Source organism: Rhineura floridana, chromosome 4 (assembly GCF_030035675.1).
Source record: "Rhineura floridana isolate rRhiFlo1 chromosome 4, rRhiFlo1.hap2, whole genome shotgun sequence".
In the NCBI taxonomy this organism is placed as follows: Eukaryota; Metazoa; Chordata; class Lepidosauria; order Squamata; family Rhineuridae; genus Rhineura; species Rhineura floridana.
Window position 1 is genome coordinate 71,024,644 of NC_084483.1, and position 19,644 is coordinate 71,044,287.

At 40.9% G+C, this 19,644-nt stretch overlaps 1 protein-coding gene and 1 long non-coding RNA gene across 10 annotated transcripts in view; one reads left to right on the forward strand and one right to left on the reverse strand.

Annotated features, from left to right (window-relative positions):
* BACH2 (BTB domain and CNC homolog 2) overlaps positions 1–11,412 on the reverse strand; it is a 244,345-nt gene extending 232,933 nt beyond the window's left edge. For 2 of the 9 annotated variants that reach the window (XM_061623337.1, XM_061623338.1), the window contains exons 1-2: positions 10,549–11,412; positions 10,209–10,290 (exon numbers count right to left, since the gene is read on the reverse strand). The gene's annotated coding sequence lies outside the window, so the exon portion shown is untranslated. Of the gene's footprint in view, positions 1–236; positions 258–421; positions 484–9,878; positions 9,934–10,048; positions 10,149–10,208; positions 10,291–10,490; positions 10,511–10,548 lie in introns of those variants that run through there. The other 7 variants (XM_061623347.1, XM_061623336.1, XM_061623339.1 and 4 more) reach the window with 6 other exon arrangements.
* Positions 10,269–19,271, forward strand: LOC133383178 (uncharacterized). The gene is made up of 3 exons (XR_009762197.1): positions 10,269–10,569; positions 15,741–15,892; positions 17,127–19,271. It is a non-coding gene; the product is annotated as an uncharacterized LOC133383178 (long non-coding RNA).
* Positions 19,272–19,644: the final 373 nt, after the last annotated feature.

A 19,644-nucleotide genomic window follows, 5' to 3' on the forward strand; every position in this document is an offset into this window, starting at 1 on the left:
AAAGAAGAAAAGGAGAAAAGAGCAATGACAATCCATAATTATCCTCCAGGCGTAAAGCCAGAGAGTTAAAGACCCTCATGCAAACCCACCACCCACGTTCACTGTATGCTGCTCCACACATTACATTTGTTAAGCAATTGAGGTTTTTAGGGCTCTATCAAATATGCTTTCCATGTCAAACCTAGGTGTGCTGCCATACAATGTGTGGAAGGGCCCCAAGACAGACAAACACAAACCTGCAGCGTAATCCAATGTAACTAGGAGCTACCCCACATTCACAGAGGTGCAGCGAGTGTGGCCATTTGTGCTTCAAATGTGTATCCAAAAAGCAAAAAAAAAAGGCAAAAGGTATATTGTATTAATGAGGAAGGAAGCTTCAGCAGCAAAGAGAACTTAAAATAGCCTTTGAGCAACTAAATACCTCTTTCACATTCTTTTGAGTCTGAGCTTTCCTATTGCGCCTGGCTTAAATTAAAGGTAGCTTGTGCTGCAGCAGACATGTGAGTCAGCAAGAGCTGCCTGTAGGAAACTGCTGACATTTTTAAATGGCTCAAATATGCTAAATGCACACACATGCAAAACCCTACCCGCTCAGTAAGTGCAGGCACACATATATATTAGCATGCAAAACACCTTCTACCTACACTTCCCATCTTCCTTATTCAAACTTTCAATATAAAGGATTATTTTTTTAAATCCTTTAATATTAGTTATAATTAGCAGCTGCAGTAGCGTCTAAAGAGACTAGTTTTTAGTTTTTTTAAAAAATTATTCAAACAAAGGATTTAATCTACTTCTCCTTTCCCATAACTGAAATTGTTGTCACAGAGCACAACTTACTGCACAGGCTGTAAAATACACTTCCTTTTTTAAAGCAGAAGACTTAATTCTGAACTTGGATCACTACTACTCTACTCTTGCAGCTGCCATGCTACCAGGAGCTAAGCCATGGTTTGGCTTAAGCATTACATCCAAAGCCATGGTTTATATTACTCCAAACACAACAGCTCTCACTCCAAACAAAAGCAGTAGGAGAAGAGGAGCAACAAACATGCCAGGATTTTTTCACTTGCACCAGCACATTTAGTGAGGAAACTTTGGGTCTCCAGATGTTGCTGAACTACAACTCCCATCAGCCATAGCAAGCATGATCAAAGTATCCCTTGCTGGAAGCTATTAGACACTTTGATTTCTAACTACTCTTTCTTTGAGCAATTGTGTTAGATCCAGACTTTCTGTGATCAGAGTTCTACTCACGGGATGCTCCCATTGGAAGAGAGGGGAAAGAGATTTTCATTGTTTCTGCCTTTCCCTGGCAACCCAGTGCCCTCCAATAAGCTGCTCCACAACAGCAAACATGGTGATGCTTAGCAGCTTCAGGGGAGAAAGGAGAACTGATGCAAATTGTGCCCCCCGACCTTTCTCCAGTAGGAGCTATTGACAGATCAAATGTCTAGATTCAACCCACTGTCTTTATGAACATATTTTATCATATACCAAATCAAAACATGTATAGATTCCTAAAGAGAAATCTGCAAGACTACACATAAGGGGATGAGAATTTAAAGTCAGCCAAGAACTACCAGTGATTTCAGAATATTCTCAGTTAATTTCAGTCTGAATATACTAGCATAAATGATTTGAATACAAAAACAGTGTTATTCCCCCCCCCCACAAAAAAAGAGGTTTCAGATTCCGAGTCAAGTAAGAACTTACTTTATCAATTCATTGTTCTTTATAAAGACAAAAGCTATGATCCTAAACACACTCCTGATCACAAAGAGAGATAATTCCAGGACACATGTATAGGATTTCACTGTTAAGGGTAGAAAGCATTCTGTGAAAGTTGTTCCAAGCAGTAGAAAAACTGTAACAATTAAATAAAAACCTCTACCTAAATATAAAAACTTGGTAGTCTCAAAAAGTAGATGAAGAGTACCAATTTAAAAACCTTTGAAAGCAGATTACAAACATTATATTTCACTCATATAATGCATCACCAATTTCATTAGTTTCTTTCCTTTTAAAAAAAATGCTACCTCTTTTCCCTTTTGATTTGCATGCATTGTTCATTCAACAGCTCTTCTGTCAATTCTGGTAATTGTTCTACTAAACCAGTAGCTTCAATTTGAGCTCATTATTGATCACACAGAAATTTATATGCATTCCTCTGCTCACTTGCTTTAAAATTATCATTTCAACTCCAGCAGTGGCAGGCTAAGTATGACGCTTTTCAACACACTACAGAGATGCTTCACTATGACTAGAAAGCAAAATGAGCATGTTGCAACTCAGCTGGCTATGCTCATGCATTTTACATTTTCTTGAGGCAAGCTTCAAAATGAATACTTAATTTATACAGCTGCCATAAAATTATTATTTTTATGTTATTTTTTTCTGCTAAGAACAGAAGAAATGGTGACCAAGTTTTGCAAAGCTGAGTAGGCATTATCAGCACAGTTGTAGCAAACTGTATGCAGTTTTCACAATGGGAAAATGGGCATTTGTACTATTCCAGAATAAATCCTTATGTTCTTTGAAATCCACTGATTTGGGGGGCAGGGGGGAACAGGACATCTATATTGCTAACGTAAGTAGTTCAATTATTTTAAAACATCTGTGCCAATTTACCTGTGTAACAGACCTATATTTACTCTCTAAAACCACAGGGCATGCATCAATATTAGTACAGCTAGAGTTGATGAGAGACTACTGTGATGTCCCTGTATATATATAATACTGTAAATATGGTAAGTGCGGGTTTATTAGAGTATATGTGGTAAGTAGACTGAGTGAGAGGGGGGAGTACCTGGGTTGGAATGTTGATGAGTGTTGTATGATGATTGGCTGAATGCTTGAGTGTCTGAAGGTATAAATGAGAGGATGACAGTTGAGTGGGCGTGAGTTGGTTGGGTTTTTGTGAGGCTTTGAGAGGGTTGTTGGGTGGATTGGATTAGGTGAGTAGTGAGGCAGGTTATTGACGACTAGAAACATAAAGAGTAATGCATCTTATGAAACCACATGCTTGTTTATACCTTTAAGTAATCTTGTTATTCCCTGTGTATATAAATAAATATTTCTTGGTTTACCAAAACACCTGATCCTTGGCTGGGTTTACACAGACCAGGAGGGTGGGCAGGGCATATACCAAGATTGGGAAACAGTATCAATGGTGACAGCGGTGAAGAGATAGTGTAACATCAGCAGGTATCCAAAGCAACCCAGGTCTGTAATCTTTATAGGCACAAAGTTACAGGGGGGTTGAGGCCTGCAAGTGCACCCAGACACAAAGTAGCAATAAGCCAGGAGGAGACTAAGGCACAGTCTCAAGGCAATATTGTTTACAGGTAGTGTCTGGTGGTGTTGTCTAGCAGTGGGATCTTGTGAGATCTTTGCTAGAGCCGGTGAGAGAACTGTTTTGAGAGCAGGACCCTTAGGTGGGACTGTGCCAAAGCGGTGACCACAGGAAGGGGCCTGACAACTACATTTATCAGAAGATGCATCATAGGTAGGTCACACAAAAGATGTAACCAGATATGTAAATTCTGTATGTTGAGATATTACCACCAAACTTCAAACTGGTATGAGGTAATATTACTGAGTAATTTTATAAAAAGTGAAACATTCCCTTTCACTGTTTCAAAGAGGAGGCAGGGAAGGATTTTAGAAGTGAAAGAGGGAAATTATTACCTATATTCTATATCCTTGCATTGGCTGCCCACTTGCATTGGCTGCCTGTATGTTTCCGAGCTTGATTCAAAGTGCTGGTTTTAACCTATAAAGCCTTACATGGCTTGGGACCACAATACCTGATGGAACACCTCTCCCGACAAGAACCCACCTGTACACTATAGTCAACATCAAAGGCCCTCCTCTGGGTGCCTACTTGGAGGGAAGCTCGGAGGCTGGCCACAAGGGAGAGGGTTTTCAGTGGTGGCCCCCAAATTATGGAATGATCTCCCCGACGAGGTGCGCATGGAGCCAACATTGTTGTCTTTTCAGCACCAGATCAAGACTTTCCTCTTCTCCCAGGCATTTTAGCATGTGTTTTTAATTTTTTTAAGTGTTTTTAAATCTGTATATTTGTTTTTAATGTTTTTAATTGTTGTAAACCGCCCAGAGAGCTTCGGCTATGGGGAGGTATACAAATGTAATAAATAATAATAAAATAATAATCCTAGTGGAAGACATTTTTAAGTCTTATAGGCAAGACTAAAGTTTGACAACACTGCACTATTGCTTTAAAACAACAAACATTCTGTTTCCTTGAGCTTACATCCTGTTCTTCCTGGAGGTTCAACCTTTAATATCCTTTATAGAGTAACTTAGAAACCTGGAAAAATAATTCACATACATATACAAGTACGAATTCATTCGATGTTACCCGATACAAACAAATATGCAGATTGCCAAATTACATATTTCCATATTCCAAACAACCTATTGAAAGTAGCTGTATTTTGTTAATATTTAGCATTGACTGTTAAAATAGTATATGATGGAATGGACACAAACTCACATACCACATAGTTTTCTATCATATCAAACCAATCATGCTTAGAAATTTTCCTGTTACAGTGCCAAATATCTGCAAGGTTCCTTCTCATATTATGCATCTGAACATAGCTTATTATGATATCAAATACTGCCTCTAGCTAGTAATCTACATTGTTTTTATGTAGACTACTATTACCTCTGAGTACCACGGTGTAATATCAAGTAAAATATGAGTACCCTCAAGATAAAGATCACAGCCCATAATCATGTCAACAGTTAATAAAAGCACTGAAAATTTTCTCATACTGGCTCAGTTTGCACATCCTATTAAGCTATAGTTTAAAACAAACTATGGTTTGATGTGAACAAGTGGCATGCTGATGCACATGTCTCAAAAGTTCCCTCAGTGGTCCTCTCCCACTCCTGTGGTGCAACTAGCAAGAGTCTAGTTTGTTGTGTTGTTGGAACCTGGGTTTGTGATTTGTTTCCTCCAAACAAACCACATCTAGTAAGCCAAGAACAAACCTCTGTTACCACTCATGGTTCATCTGGAGGAAACAAACAACAAGCCCAGGCTTGGATGACATAACAATTGAGATCTGGCTTTTTTTGTCACAATATGGCAGGAGTGGGGGAATAGTGCTCATTCATATTAAACCATAGTCTGTTTAGTGTGATATGTGGACCAAACCATTAGCAATACGGGAGATTTCCTAGCCTCTGTCTGGAATGGGACCTTGTAAAATAACCTAATTTACATTATACATTTATTCCACTATTATTTCACTTTAAACAGTCACAGCTTCTCCCAAATAATCTTGAAAAGTGTAGTCTGTGAAGGATGCTGAGAGTTGTTAGGAGACCCCTATTCCCTTCATTGAGCTACAATTCCCAGAACTCTCCTAGAAACTCTCAGCTCCCTTAACAAACTACACTTCCCAGGATTCTTTGGAGGAAACACGACTATTTAAAGTGGAATAATAATGAAATCAATGTATGCAGTGAATGTGGCTTATATTTCCTGGAGGCACCCACAATGAAAGCTATAGCAGCAGCCGTCCAACTGTCATAAGAAAGAAAAGGAGGTGGCTGTAGCAATGATGACGACCAATGATGGGACCCAGGCTGAGCCAATCGTAAGTCAAGTCTGAACTCCAAAGATGTTTGGACTTCACTTATTATTGCAGAAGCTCGCACACTTGCTGCACAAGCGAGTGGTGTTAAAGTGAGAAGTATCAATGCAGTTGCAGAAGTAGATTCTTCCATATCAAGGCCGTGATCGAAGATCTACTTTTAGCACGTTCAACAACTTGTGCATGCTGAGCAGAATTTTGAATGCTTTTCTTTAAATAGCAAATTCCCCTCCCCACCCCACCGCCACCATCAACAACTGCTTTTGAAAATCCTCTCCATTTCAAAATCAGTTTGCCACGCAACATGGAGTGGGACTATCATTCAAATAATATAAGCCCAAAGAATCCTTGGGTATGTGGAACTAGCTGTGTGGTCCTTAAGCTTCCAGCCCAAGTATGCAACAATTTTACTCCACTGTATGCATTTCTGAGTGTACGTTCCATTTCTGTACACAAGCCACACTGAAGTAACGTGAAATCCTGAAAAGCCCCTGCAGAAATGTTTGCCACTGGATGAAAAAGCAGTACTTGTTCTGTTTTTATACAGAGTTCCTTCACAAAAAGATAAAAGACAACTCGACATGCATTTCTATGTCTGGATAAACCCAACACCTTGGGTTAAGTGATTAAGGCTGCAATTCCATCCACACTTTTCTGGAACTTACAGGATTACACTGCAAGTTTCCCACAAGGCTCTCTAGTGACAAGTTAAGAAGCATTATGTAGTCATCCCTCCACACCTCAACCTGTCTCTCCTGCCTATGATTGCATATGTATGCATACCTTCCAGAAGCTAATTAGGGCTGGATTTTACCTCACTGCTGCTTGAACTTCTAGAGTATTTGCTCATCAAGAGATCTCTTAACCACCTTGAAAACATCAATCATCTTTATAACATTGCTGTAGGCATTACCTGTACAGCTTGAGAAAATGAAGCATGTCACAGAACAAGTTATCCTCAGAACTGGGAATACCAACATACAATCCCTACTCTCATTCCCACGCCTGTAATGCAGGTTGCTTAAAAGGGACAAAACACCTTCCCTTTTACGTAAAGAATTCCAATGTCAAGCATCCAATATCAATAAAAGCCTATCTTGATTTAGGCTGCAGTGCAGGAGGTATTTAAAAAGAGGCAAAACTGACACCTTCTTACAATTTTGGCATTAAAAGTTTTTTTTTTAATCCCTGAAGTACAGTGCTGCCTTATTTATTGTTATGGACTAAAATGTCTTAGTATTTAAACCGCCCAGAGAGCTTCGGCTATGGGGCGGTATACAAGTGCAATAAATAAATAAATAAATAAATAAAATATTTTGTTTTCTTCTATATGTTTTCTTAAAATCTATACATTGCCATATGCACCTGAATGTGTATATCCAAAACACCATAATGGTGATCTGTACATCTCAGATCCATCAAATTTAATCTCCCCCTCAAAAAAAAATATGTTGAATTGAAATAAGCTTCACAAAGGTAATATTAGTTATTCATTAAAAATATTTAGACACCAGCTATCCATTTTAAAATGCTCAAGGCAAACGAGGACCTCTCCAGTAGTTCTTAATGAGTGGTCAGGCTTAGCCATTTATATAGCACTTTGCATGCACAATCTATAGGTCAGGGCATGGGGAACCTCTAGCTTGCGGACCTAATTAGACCCATCAGGCCTCCCTACTTGGCTCACAAGGACCCTTCAACCAAGCTATGCTCACCTGCCCCACATATATGATGTTGAGTATGCAGCAGGTATACTGCATACCCAACACTGGCTCTGCAGAAATGGGGTTTGCAGGCACTGCTGATCAACCACACCTGCAAATTGCTCCACAAGATCCAAAGAGGAGCTGATCATTGGTACTTTGTGGGTTCTGCCATTGTTCGCAAACTGTGCAGGCAAAAAAAACCTTAGATGGGTGGGGCCGCAATGATGTCAGCTGTCTAATTTGATCCATGGGAGGTGAAGGAGCCTGCCAGCCAGATCCAGTTCCCCACCCTTGCTGTAGGTCAAACTATGCCCATATTGCTGGGATAAAGGTGGCTTAGCCTAAGAGTGTGGGCCTAGTCTGGATGCAATACTAATATATGCTTTAACTTTACACTTACTGGACTTTGGCTCACATGCTCTCCCTCCCTGCTGTGGATGTACAGAGAGAATTAGAACTTTTGTATTAAATTGTTTCCACTTTTACACTACAGTTTGAGAACAAATACCCAATTGTTTGAACAAACCGTAGTTACTCAAACCAAAATTCCCCTACGTTCATACATAACAAGGAGCTCTAGTTTAAAAAGTAAAAGCTTCCAACTGGCTCTCTGCAGTTGTGCCAAAGGAGGAAAGGGAAGAATGGAGCATGGAAGCCCAGTATTAGCCAACTCATGCTCATACTAACTATGGTTTAGCTTTACATCTGAAAAGACACTGACTTACCTAGTGAAGCCTAATAAGTTTGTGGCAGAGGCAAAATCCAAATCAGGAACTTCTGATTTCTAGCCAAGTCACTCAGCCACTAAGCTACACTAGGTGCACAAATGTCCTCTATTTGGTGCAATCAGTTCTAGAATTACAGAGGAAAATGCTCATATTTAATTTAGGATCTTTACAGATCAATCCAATGCATACTTTCTGAAAACAAGTCCAACTCTTATCAGTGCACTTACTCCATGGTAAGTGTGAGCACATAGAGTAAGTCTTGTTGAACTCAATGGGGCTTTCTTCTGAATAAACATGAATAGGATTGGGCTGCACATCACTATGTATAGCCTATAATAAATACCTCCATTCTGGGGGGAAATGCTGAGAAATTTTACCCTGCAGCAGTGGGTTTGACAACACTATAATTTAGCACTAAATACAACTTCCTAAACATGGAACAATAAGGAAGCTGCATTATTCCAGACTGGACTATTATTCCATCTAGCCCAGGCATTGCCTACTGTGACTGGCAGCATCTCTCCAGGATCTCAGGTACAGATGGGTCTTGTCACCTACTTCCTTACAACTGGAGATGGCAAGGACTGAACCTAAGACCTTCTACACACAAAGATATGCTCTACTAAGCTACGGTCCCTCCCTGTAAGTGTCACGTCTGCATCATATTATTTAAAACGGGGGAAAGCAGTTTACTCTAAATCAGCCTGGGCTTCAATAATGAAAAGCATGATGCTTTTTAAGAAAGACGCCTGCTGATTTACAAAAATAGCCTGTTCCACAAAAGGAGAGGCATGATTTCACACTTAGCTTATTTCATGACAGCCAAAGCCTTTGCAGTTAGTTGCGTGGTCTATATGTTACATTTTAATGATCTGGGAAAATAATTATCAGCCTTAACATCTCTCTACAACTTTATACCAAAGAGAGAGAGATGAAAAATGTGAAGTCTTTCATTAGGCTTTATCTTCTTTTGGGATCCCACTAGGCAAGTGAGATATTTTGGTGGGAAATAATTATCTTTTGCTGTGCAGCTCAAAAGATTAAATTGATAGAGAAATCACTCTTTAAAAATTATGGCATAATCCATTGCATGACAAGAAGAAATCATCCTCCAACATTTGTCACAAAAAAATTAGAGGAGTTTTGCTTGCCACAAGGACACCTCTTCTAATTAAATGATTTGGCCACCTGATCCTGTAAGTGAAACAATGTTTTGATGTCCCAAGTATGCAAGCTCACACGTAGTCACCCAAGTATTTTTATAAATACATATGCAACATCTCTTTGGAGAAAACAAAAGGAATATTTCTCTTCAAGACAGTCAAAAGAAAAATATTGCACACTGTTTGAATAGACAGGAACTTATAATGCAGCCTAGACTCCCAAGCCTTTTTTCATTGCAACACACCACAAGGTTACCACTATTACTCCTTAAAGAGAGAGAGAGAGAGAAGAAGGGAAGAAAGGATTCTGAGTGGTGACCAGATTGACATCACAATACACACCAAATTATGAATAGGAAACCCCAATGGGAGAATGAGGGCAGAAGCAGCGAGTATAATGAGAGCAGCTGTACATGCCATGCCCATGCTGGAAGGCTATAATGGGGATCTGGCAGGAAGCATTTAGCCACCCCCATTGAACATATAAAACACACACACACACAAAAAGAAACCCATCTTTCCTCTTCCCCAACTCACTATTTTATGCCACCAGATTCAACCCATCTTCCTTTATTATAACTTGTCTTAAGGCATTCTAAGGTTTTGCACAAGCTTTTCCTACTATTGCAAAACAAGAAAACTAGAATGTACCGAAGATATTTTGGGGGGGGGAGAAGAATTAATAAAAGTGGATGTGCAAGGCCGGGAATATATGCCTGCCGACTCCCCCTTCCCTCTTTTCCAGCTTGTTAAAAAGGCCTCGCAATCTGACAGCTGCTCTCTTAGAAACAAGAGTCGCTTCCCCCCAATGTCAGACTTACTATCCCGAGCTCCTCCTCCTGCGGCTTGCTCAAAACACCCATCCCCGGGCATGCACTAGGCAGTCCCCACTTTTTCCCTGGCGTGTTGGGACGGAAGCTCTAATGAAATTTAAAATGCCCACTGCCAAGACAGGCCTACTCCCTCCACCGCCACACACACCTCTCCTCTTTGCTCCTCCTCAGCCACCTATAAAAGCCGCCCTTTCGCGGGACTCTCATGCCGGTCACAATCCACAGCAGATCTAAGAGAGCACACATAATAAGAAGAATAGGTTTGGAATCATTTCATACACTCTCCCAATGATGCAACGTTTCTGAATCCTATTAGTAAACGAGACAGGTCTCCCGCCAGAATACAAAGACAAATGAAAAACAAGTAATAGGCATATCCCTCCGTTGGCTGCTTCTCAAAAGAAAACCGGCCCCTCTCCCAGAGACACACCACGCCAAACTTCATCTCCGCTCATGGTTAGAAGAAAAAGAGGGAGGAAGAGACTCACCTTCTATCAACGGAACTTTCGGTAACCAGCCCGTCCTTCCTTGCAACCGTTGGGGGGGGGGGGGCACAAAAAAACAAGAAACTGGATCTTGCTGAGTGAGGGCTCTTGCGGTCGTCGCTGAGGTGGTCTGTAGAAAATTTGCACCCAAAGAAGGCGCCGGTCACATACCGATTGCTTTAATAAAATAAAATAACAACAGCCAGCTGCCTCACGAAGCAAAATCTTGCAGAGAAGGAGTTTTATATATGTATATAAAAAAGAAGGGGGGAGAGAAAATTGATATACATATATAACGGAGGGGGCGGGGGAAGAGGGAAATTGGCGGCGGTGGAGGAGGAAGAGGATGCAACAGCAAAGAGAGGTGGAAGGGGGAGCCACACAGGAATTGCTCTGCCGCTGCAGGACTTGGGTGCTATCTGCACAAGGCGGCGGCGGCTCGGGGTTTATTTGCAGCCCGGCGTCGTCGTATTGTTGCTGCTTCTGCTACCCCCGTCCTGTTGGTTGCACTGACTCTCCCCGTGGCTCGCGCTCTTCCCAATGGAACGCCGCCTACTCCCCTCAATCGCTACATTGTTGACATTCGCAGGCTGACATCATCCTCCCCCTCCCGCCACCGCCGCCACTACCAACTACCACACACACGCACTCACGCACTCACAGACATATATATATATATATATATATATATATATATATATACACACACATACAGGCATACATACACCCGCCTTTCCCCCATTCACTATAACTTTGCGCAAATCGCGTAGCGCTCTCTCCTAAGGCGGTGAGCATCCGCACGCCCAGAACCAGGCGTAAACCCGCTCTGCGAATAGCGAGTCCTGCGTCGACATTCTCGCCAAACGTTTCTGTCGCATGCGCACATCATCTCCAATCACTCCAGTATTGCTCTTCTTCTCTCCCAACTTTTTTTCTCTCTGCTCCTTTTCTGTTCGCGCGGTAGTCGAAAGGCACACTGGGAATTGTAGTACTCTCGCTCGTGTGTGGGGAGGGGAGTCGTTTATGATGCAGTCCAAGTGGTACAATAAAATGACAGCTGCTCATTGTAGCTGAAAGGTGCATGAGGTCATATATATAGACTGGATGAATATTTTTATGATGACTCTAAGAACAACATAGACCTCTACAATAGAGATCCTCTGCTACAGTTTCTGCTACCTAAAACTTGGACACCGACCATTAACAGGAATCCAGTCCTAGAAACCTTTCTCTTATCAATAAACAGAGTCATCAACAACCACACACCAACTCCTACTCAGGACAACCTTTCAAAAGCAGAAAGAATAGCCCTAAGGAACCTTCAGATGAGAAGGGATGTTGTCATCAAGCCTGCAGATAAGGGTGGTGCTGTTGTGGTACTTAACACTACAGACTATATAGCAGAAGGTCAAAGACAACTAAAGGATGAAACAACATACAGATTTCTTGACAAACATCACCACAGATCTCAGTACTCGTATCATTACATCTATACAAAACCTTACAAGTAGGAAACTTCTTAAAGAGGAAACTGCTGATCTCCTTGTTAATCCAAATCCCACCCCTGGAAGGTTTTACATGCTGCCTAAAATCCACAAAGCCATCAATCCTGGTCGTCCAATTGTCTCAGGTAACAACACAGCTACTGAAAGGATTTCTCTGTACATTGACTTAAATTTACAAAACATGGTGCAAAACCTCCCATCATATATCAAAGACACCAAGGACTTCTTGCTTAAAATTGAGTCTTTAAACAAGTAGTATCAATTCCACAACAATACTATACTAGCTACTTTAGATGTCACATCTCTTTACACCAATATACCACATAATGATGGGATTCAGGCTTTAAATGAGTTCCTTAACACCAGAGATATGAACAATCCTCCAACAGAGGTTCTCACAACTTTAGCTACTCTAGTCCTGACTTGTAACAACGTTACATTCAATGGAGAACACTACCTGCAACTACAAGGCACAGCTATGGGGACTCGCATGGCTCCATCATATGTGAATCTCTTCATGGGTAAACTGGAACAAGAGATCCTCAAAAAGGCCATCAACAAACCACTTATATGGTGGCGATAAACTGATGATATCTTTATGGTCTGGAAAAATGGTAAAGAGAGTTTGGAACAATTTAAAAATTACATCAACTCTATCCATCCCTCTATTAAGTTTACATTTAATAGTACAAATGACAATCCGCACATCCCTTTTCTGGATGTCTTTCTCACCATTGAAAACAACAAAATAGCCACTGATCTCTACAGAAAACCCACTGATGCCCACACCCATTTAAACTGGAAATCCTGTCATCCTAGGCATATAAAGAAGAACATTGTGTATAGCTTGGCTCTGAGAATCAAACTTATTTGCAACACTGAAGATAAATACCAGAGAAGGATCAGTGAACTTAAAGAACACCTTCTTCTAAGAGGATATTCTCCACATATTATCAATTGCAACATCCACCGAGCCTCCATTCTGTCCAGAGAAAACCTCCATCATACTCAGGTGTCAAAGAGCAGAGAGCAACGGATTCCGTTTGTGGTAGATTTCCATCCAGCATCTCCTATCACCGAGCAATCAGGGAGAGCTACCCATTGCTGGCAAACTCTGAACATCTTGCTAGAGCCATCAGCAGGCCTCCTGTTGTAACATATATATATATATATAGCTTGCTCTGGATCCCAATACAGATAATCACCTAAAAATATATACACATAATTGTGATTAACAAAACAGAGGTTTTTATTGTAATACCAAAACGTTTTGGTTTCTGCCTTCATCAGCTACTAACATACAAATGCTGTTACCAAGGTGGCAGTTATAGAGCTTTGAGGATGGAATGCTCAGAGGGGCTTCATTTGCAGAAGCTAAGTGATGCTGGTACTGTCCTCCAGGTTCAGCCCATGTGGTGCCAATGTGTCCAGAGAGTATACACTACGGCCTCGCTTTGCGGTGCTCTGCTTTGCAGCATTCCACTGATAAGGAGGTTGTCAATTGCAGAAAGGCCCCGCTCCTACGGCGCTTGTTCCACTTTTATGGCGTCTTTGGGGCGTCGGGCACCATTTTAGACAATGTTAGTCAATGCATTCCGCTTTACAGCGGTTTTCGCTTTATGGCGGTGGTCCGGAACAGAACCTGCCATATGAGCCATTATAGAAAAGTCCAACAGGCTGTGACCCTCAATGTTGAAATGTTTTGCAACTGGTTGCTCCACTTTTTTATTAAGATTGCCGAATTGTGGTTTCTGAAGTGTATGCATAGGTCAGTTGTGGTTTTTCCTACGTATTGGATATGACACCCTGGTCTTTTGCGTTCGATGACATAAATTATATTGCAGGACCTGCAGGTGATGATCTGGCTTGATGTAATATGCCCTGCCTGTCCTAGTGCTTGTAAAAGTAGCTGTTTCCCTGAGGTACACACAGGTGATGCAGCGTTTGGAGTGACAAGGATGAGACTCAGGATCGGTGATAGGTGGCTTAAGCACAGCTCTTACTAACAGTCTGCACAAATTAGGAGGCTGGCAAAATGCTACAACAGGATATAAGAAACATAAAATACTTAAACATGTTGCTTGCATAAGGTTTCAACCCCCACACATTAAAATTTAATTAAGATATTAACATTTAATTAACAATTAACATTTCCCAATATAAAACCAATGTCACCTTAAAATAATTGATTATGAGTTTCAGTGTTTCAAAATAAAATATCATACAGAATGAAATTACAATGTACCATTTGTAATTTAGTAATATGAGAACATTGGTCAGGGGTCTGAGTACTTTTGCAAGGCACTGTATAGAATGAGAGAGAGAGAGAGAGAGAGAGAATGAAAACAGTGAGAGCTTTTGCTATACAAAGTTCAACAATAAGAAGTAATCCATTCACAACAGCAGTAATGTCTCCATGCAGATGTTAAACTACCTTAGCAAAGTTAACCAGATAGTATCATCAATTGCTGCTGTTTAAAATAGGTCACTTATCTTGAATTGGTCACTTCTTATCTTATATAAGCTTTGCATAGAAAGATTACAAACATACTGGCTGGTAGATCTTCTGCATTTCATGGGCTTTAGCTCTTCACATTTTTTCACTTTATGTTCCATTCCTGGGCAAGGTCCTTGAATGAGTGGTGGCAGGCCAGCTCCAGACACTCTTGGATGAGACCGATTATATGGATCCATTTCAGTCGGGTTTCAGGCCTGGTTTTGGCACAGAAACAGCCTTGGCCGCCCTGTATGATGACCTCATAAGAACATAAGAACATAAGAAGAGCCTGCTGGATCAGGCCAGTGGCCCATCTAGTCCAGCATCCTGTTCTCACAGTGGCCAACCAGGTGCCTGGGGGAAGCCCGCAAGCAGGACCCGAGTGCAAGAACACTCTCCCCTCCTGAGGCTTCCGGCAACTGGTTTTCAGAAGCATGCTGCCTCTGACTAGGGTGGCAGAGCACAGCCATCATGGCTAGTAGCCATTGATAGCCCTGTCCTCCATGAATTTGTCTAAGCTTCTTTTAAAGCCATCCAAGCTGGTGGCCATTACTGCATCTTGTGGGAGCAAATTCCATAGTTTAACTATGCGCTGAGTAAAGAAGTACTTCCTTTTGTCTGTCCTGAATCTTCCAACATTCAGCTTCTTTGAATGTCCACGAGTTCTAGTATTATGAGAGAGGGAGAAGAACTTTTCTCTATCCACTTTCTCAATGCCATGCATAATTTTATACACTTCTATCATGTCTCCTCTGACCCGCCTTTTCTCTAAACTAAAAAGCCCCAAATACTGCAACCTTTCCTCGTAAGGGAGTCGCTCCATCCCCCTGACCTCTGTCAGGAGAGTGACAGGGGGAGTGTGACTCTGTTGATTCTCCTTGATCTCTCAGCAGCTTTCGATACCATCAACCATGGTATCCTTTTGGGAAGACTGGCTGAGTTGGGAGTGGGAGGGACTGCATGGTGGTGGTTCCGTTCCTACTTGGCGGGTCGGCTCCAGAAGGTGGTGCTCGGGGAACATTGCTCAGCACCCTGGACTCTCCAGTATGGGGTTCTGCAAGGGTCAGCTCTGTCCACCATGCTGTTCAACATCTACATGAAACCATTGGGTGCAGTCATCCAGAGCTTTAGAGTGCATTGCCATCAGTATGCTGATGACATGCAGCTCTATTTCTCCTTTTTATCTTCTTCAGGTGAGGCTGTCAACGTGCTGAACCACTGCCTGGCTGCGACAATGGACTGGATGAGGGCTAATAAACTGAGGCTCAATCCAGACAAGGCTGAGATGCTGCTAGTGAGTGCTTCTTCTGACCGGATGGTGGATGCACTCCCCCTGAAGTAGCAGGTTCGTAGCTTGGGGGTTCTCCTAGAACCATCTCTGTCCCTTGAAGCTCAGGTAGCCTCGGTGGCATGGAGTGCCTTCTACCAACTTTGGTTGGTGGCCCAGTTGCGCCCCTATCTGGACAGAGATAACCTGGCTTCAGTTGTCCATGCTCTGGTAACCTCCAAGTTAGATTACTGCAATGCACTCTACATGGGGATGCCTTTGAAGACAGTTTGGAAACTGCAGCTTGTGCAAAATGCAGCGGCCAGATTGGTAACAGGGACCAGACAGTTTAAACATATAAAACAGATTCTGGCCCGCTTGCATTGGCTGCCTGTATGTTTCCGAGCTGAATTCAAAGTGCTGGTTTTAACCTATAAAGCCTTACACTGCTTGGGACCACAATACCTGATGGAATGCCTGTCCCGACACGAACCCACAGGTACACTACGGTCAGCATCACAGGCCCTCCTCCAGGTGCCTACTCAGAGGGAATGTGGGAGTCTGGCAACAAGGGAGAGGGCCTTCTCAGTGATGCCCCCAAATTATGGAATGATCTCCCCGACGAGGTTCGCCTGGAGCAAATATTGTTATCTTTTCAGTGCCAGGTCAAGACTTTCCTCTTCTCCCAGGCATTTTAGCATGTGTTTTTAAATTGTTTTTTTAAAAATGGGTTTTTAAATTTGTATATTTGTATATAATGTTTTTAATTGTTGTAAACCGCTTCGACTATGGGGTGGTATACAAATGTAATAAATAATAATAATAATAATATCTCTGTGTTTATATAAATGTCTGTCTGTCTGTCTGTGTGCATGCAGCAATATTTCTGGGTGAGGGGGACAAGGTCTATGAATTGTCTGCAGGCCATTGGCAACCCACTCCACCCACCATTACATTTAGAATTCCGAGGGAGGGAAGTGCCTCCTTGCCCCCCACAGACACCCTAGTATGTATACACGTGTGCAGGCACACACACATCATGCCCACATATGAAGAACACACATTTATCTGCCAACTAAGGATAATACTTCATGTGTCTGATGAAGTGGATTCTAATCCTTACAAGTTTATGCACATTATATCTGTTAGTCTTTACATTGTTACAATTATTGTTTCTGTTGCTCCACACTAACAATATCCTTCTGTAATTCAGTCAGTGTGTGTGTGTGTGTGTGTGTGTGTGTAGCACATGCTCAATTCATTGATCCGTTGATTTCTTACTTCTTTAATGTTCTTTGAACTCTCTTTCTAGATACTGCAAAATTGGCAAATGAACTGAGAAACAGAGTGACTGGAATCTTGCCCTAACCAAAGCAATAATAATGAACATATGAAATAAAAATTGCCATCGCTAATTGTACCGTTGTTGGAACATAGTGCAGAGTGCAGGAAAGTAACTCTCCAACTTCTCTTAATGGAGGATGGATGTGGGATTTCTTGGTAGCAAGCAAAATAAAAATGTGGTTCGACTGTACACATTAAAAAATATCACTCCATCAGGAAAAGGAATTTGAACGCTGAGTGACTGATGAACAAGGTGTAGCCTTTTTTGTTTGTTTTGCAAAAAACAAAGACAAAAAATATTCCCAAATGCATTACCTCACCTATCAAAATTGATCAGACTGACAAGTGCTTAAGTTTAGTTGGACCATGTGTCATATTTTTCTGAAGATAAGAACATAAGAAGAAATTGCTGAATCAGGCCACAGACCTATCTAGTGCATTACAGGCCCATCTAGCCTTTAAAAGTAATCCATGTTGGTGGCCACCATTATATCCTGTGGCAGTGAATTCCACAGTTAAACAATGTGCTGTGTGAAGTTCTTTGTCTGTCCTGAATCTTCCATTATTCAGCTTTGTTAGGTAAGCCAGGGTACTGCATTGAGAGAGAGAGAGTCTCTCTATCCACTTTCTCCACACCATGCATAATTGCATACACCTCTGTCGTGTTCCCCCTTACCTTGTTTTCCAAACTAAAAAGCCCCAAATGTTATAACCCTATTCTCATAAGGAAATTGCTCCAGCCCCTTGATCATTTGGTTGCCCTTTTCTGAACTTTTTCCAGCCCTACAATTTCCTTTATGAGACATGGCAACCAGAACCAAACACAGTATTCTAAACGTGGTCACACCATAGATTTGTAAAATAACATAATGATATTGGTATTTTTATTAGTTATTAGAGATCTAATGATTCCTAATATGGAATTAATCTTTATCATAGTTGCAACACAGAGTGTCAATGTTTATTGAGTTATCCATCACAATTGCAAGATCTCTTTCCTAGGCAGTCCCCACCAGTTCAGACCCTATTAGTGTTTATGTGAAGTTAGGATTTTCTGCCCCCCATAAACATCACTTTACACTTGCCTACATCGAATTGCACTTGCCATTTTAATGACCACTCACTCAGTTTGGAGAAAATGTTTTTGGAAATCCTTGAAATTGCTTTTTGCTTTTACCATGTTCAGATGGAATTTTAGACTGAATAATGTGTTTATGCTGATGTGTTCTAGTAAAAATATGCTAGATTTGTTCAGATTTAGCACTATAACAACTTCCAACCAATATATTTTAAGGGAGGGTTTTCAGTGTGTTATCAACCAATTTGAATGGAACAGGCACCTGCAGGGAATTTTATGTTAAAAAAATGTTTCCATTCAGATTTTAATTCAGCACCACCTTTGTTCTTCCCACACTTTGACAGGGGAGCAGACAATTTGCTGAGCTTGTTATTGCTTTAGCATGAGGAGGAATTTTTGTTGTCCCACTGATGAGTCATGCAGGATGTAGCAGATGGTATAAAAAGTGAAGCCACACAGATATGAAAATACTAATGAGGTTGAGGCAGAAGATGGGTGTAATGAGGCTGAGTGAGTGAAAGCCAATAGAAATGATGTAGGTCAGTGGAAAGAGGAAATCCAGCAGTACAGCATGGCTGGACTTGCACCGGCAAGATCAGAAAAATAAGAAACACAGTGAATGGTGGAGAGAGGGAAGGAGGGAGAAAAAAAAATCATTTAGTATAAGTGTAATCGGAAGAACTTGTGGGGCAAGACACTAGTAAAACCAAAGGGCAATTTTTAGTTTGTGGAGCTAGAAAATCCTTGAGGACCTGAGGTGCTTGCAGGCTAAGAAATTATATTGCAAATAAAATACAATAAAATAATACTGTTCCTTAAATCTATATCTTTCCAATAGTATATATGGATTTATTGCATCTTGCATTCTGTCATTCCAATAAGCAATAAACATAAGAACATAAGAACATAAGAAGAGCCTGCTGGATCAGGCCAGTGGCCCATCTAGTCCAGCATCCTGTTCTCATTTCAATTAATCTGTTATCTCGTTGCCTACTTCTCTGATACTGGTTTTAAGTAAGCATCGTACACTGAATTGAATGAAAATGAAAGGACTTTATAAAAGACAGTTCTGTATTATGTATTTTATTTGTTTATTCAGAAAATGACAGTTTTTAATATCGTAAGTATTTATATTTATACATATATTTATATGATAGACTATATAAATTGAAATTGATTATGTATAATTACTAGCTATTACTTGTATATTGTTTATAAATGTTTAAAGAAAGAAAGAAATGGTATCATTGGTGTAGATGACTATAAGAAAAAACGAAGCAAATTGGTTAATATTTTTAGGGAGAATCAACAATTCTCTTGAGAGATGTAATACATTCTACATAAAAATGAGAATGTATTAATTGGTTATGCCTGAGTTTGGTGCAGAGTTCCCTTCTTTCTTTTAGGA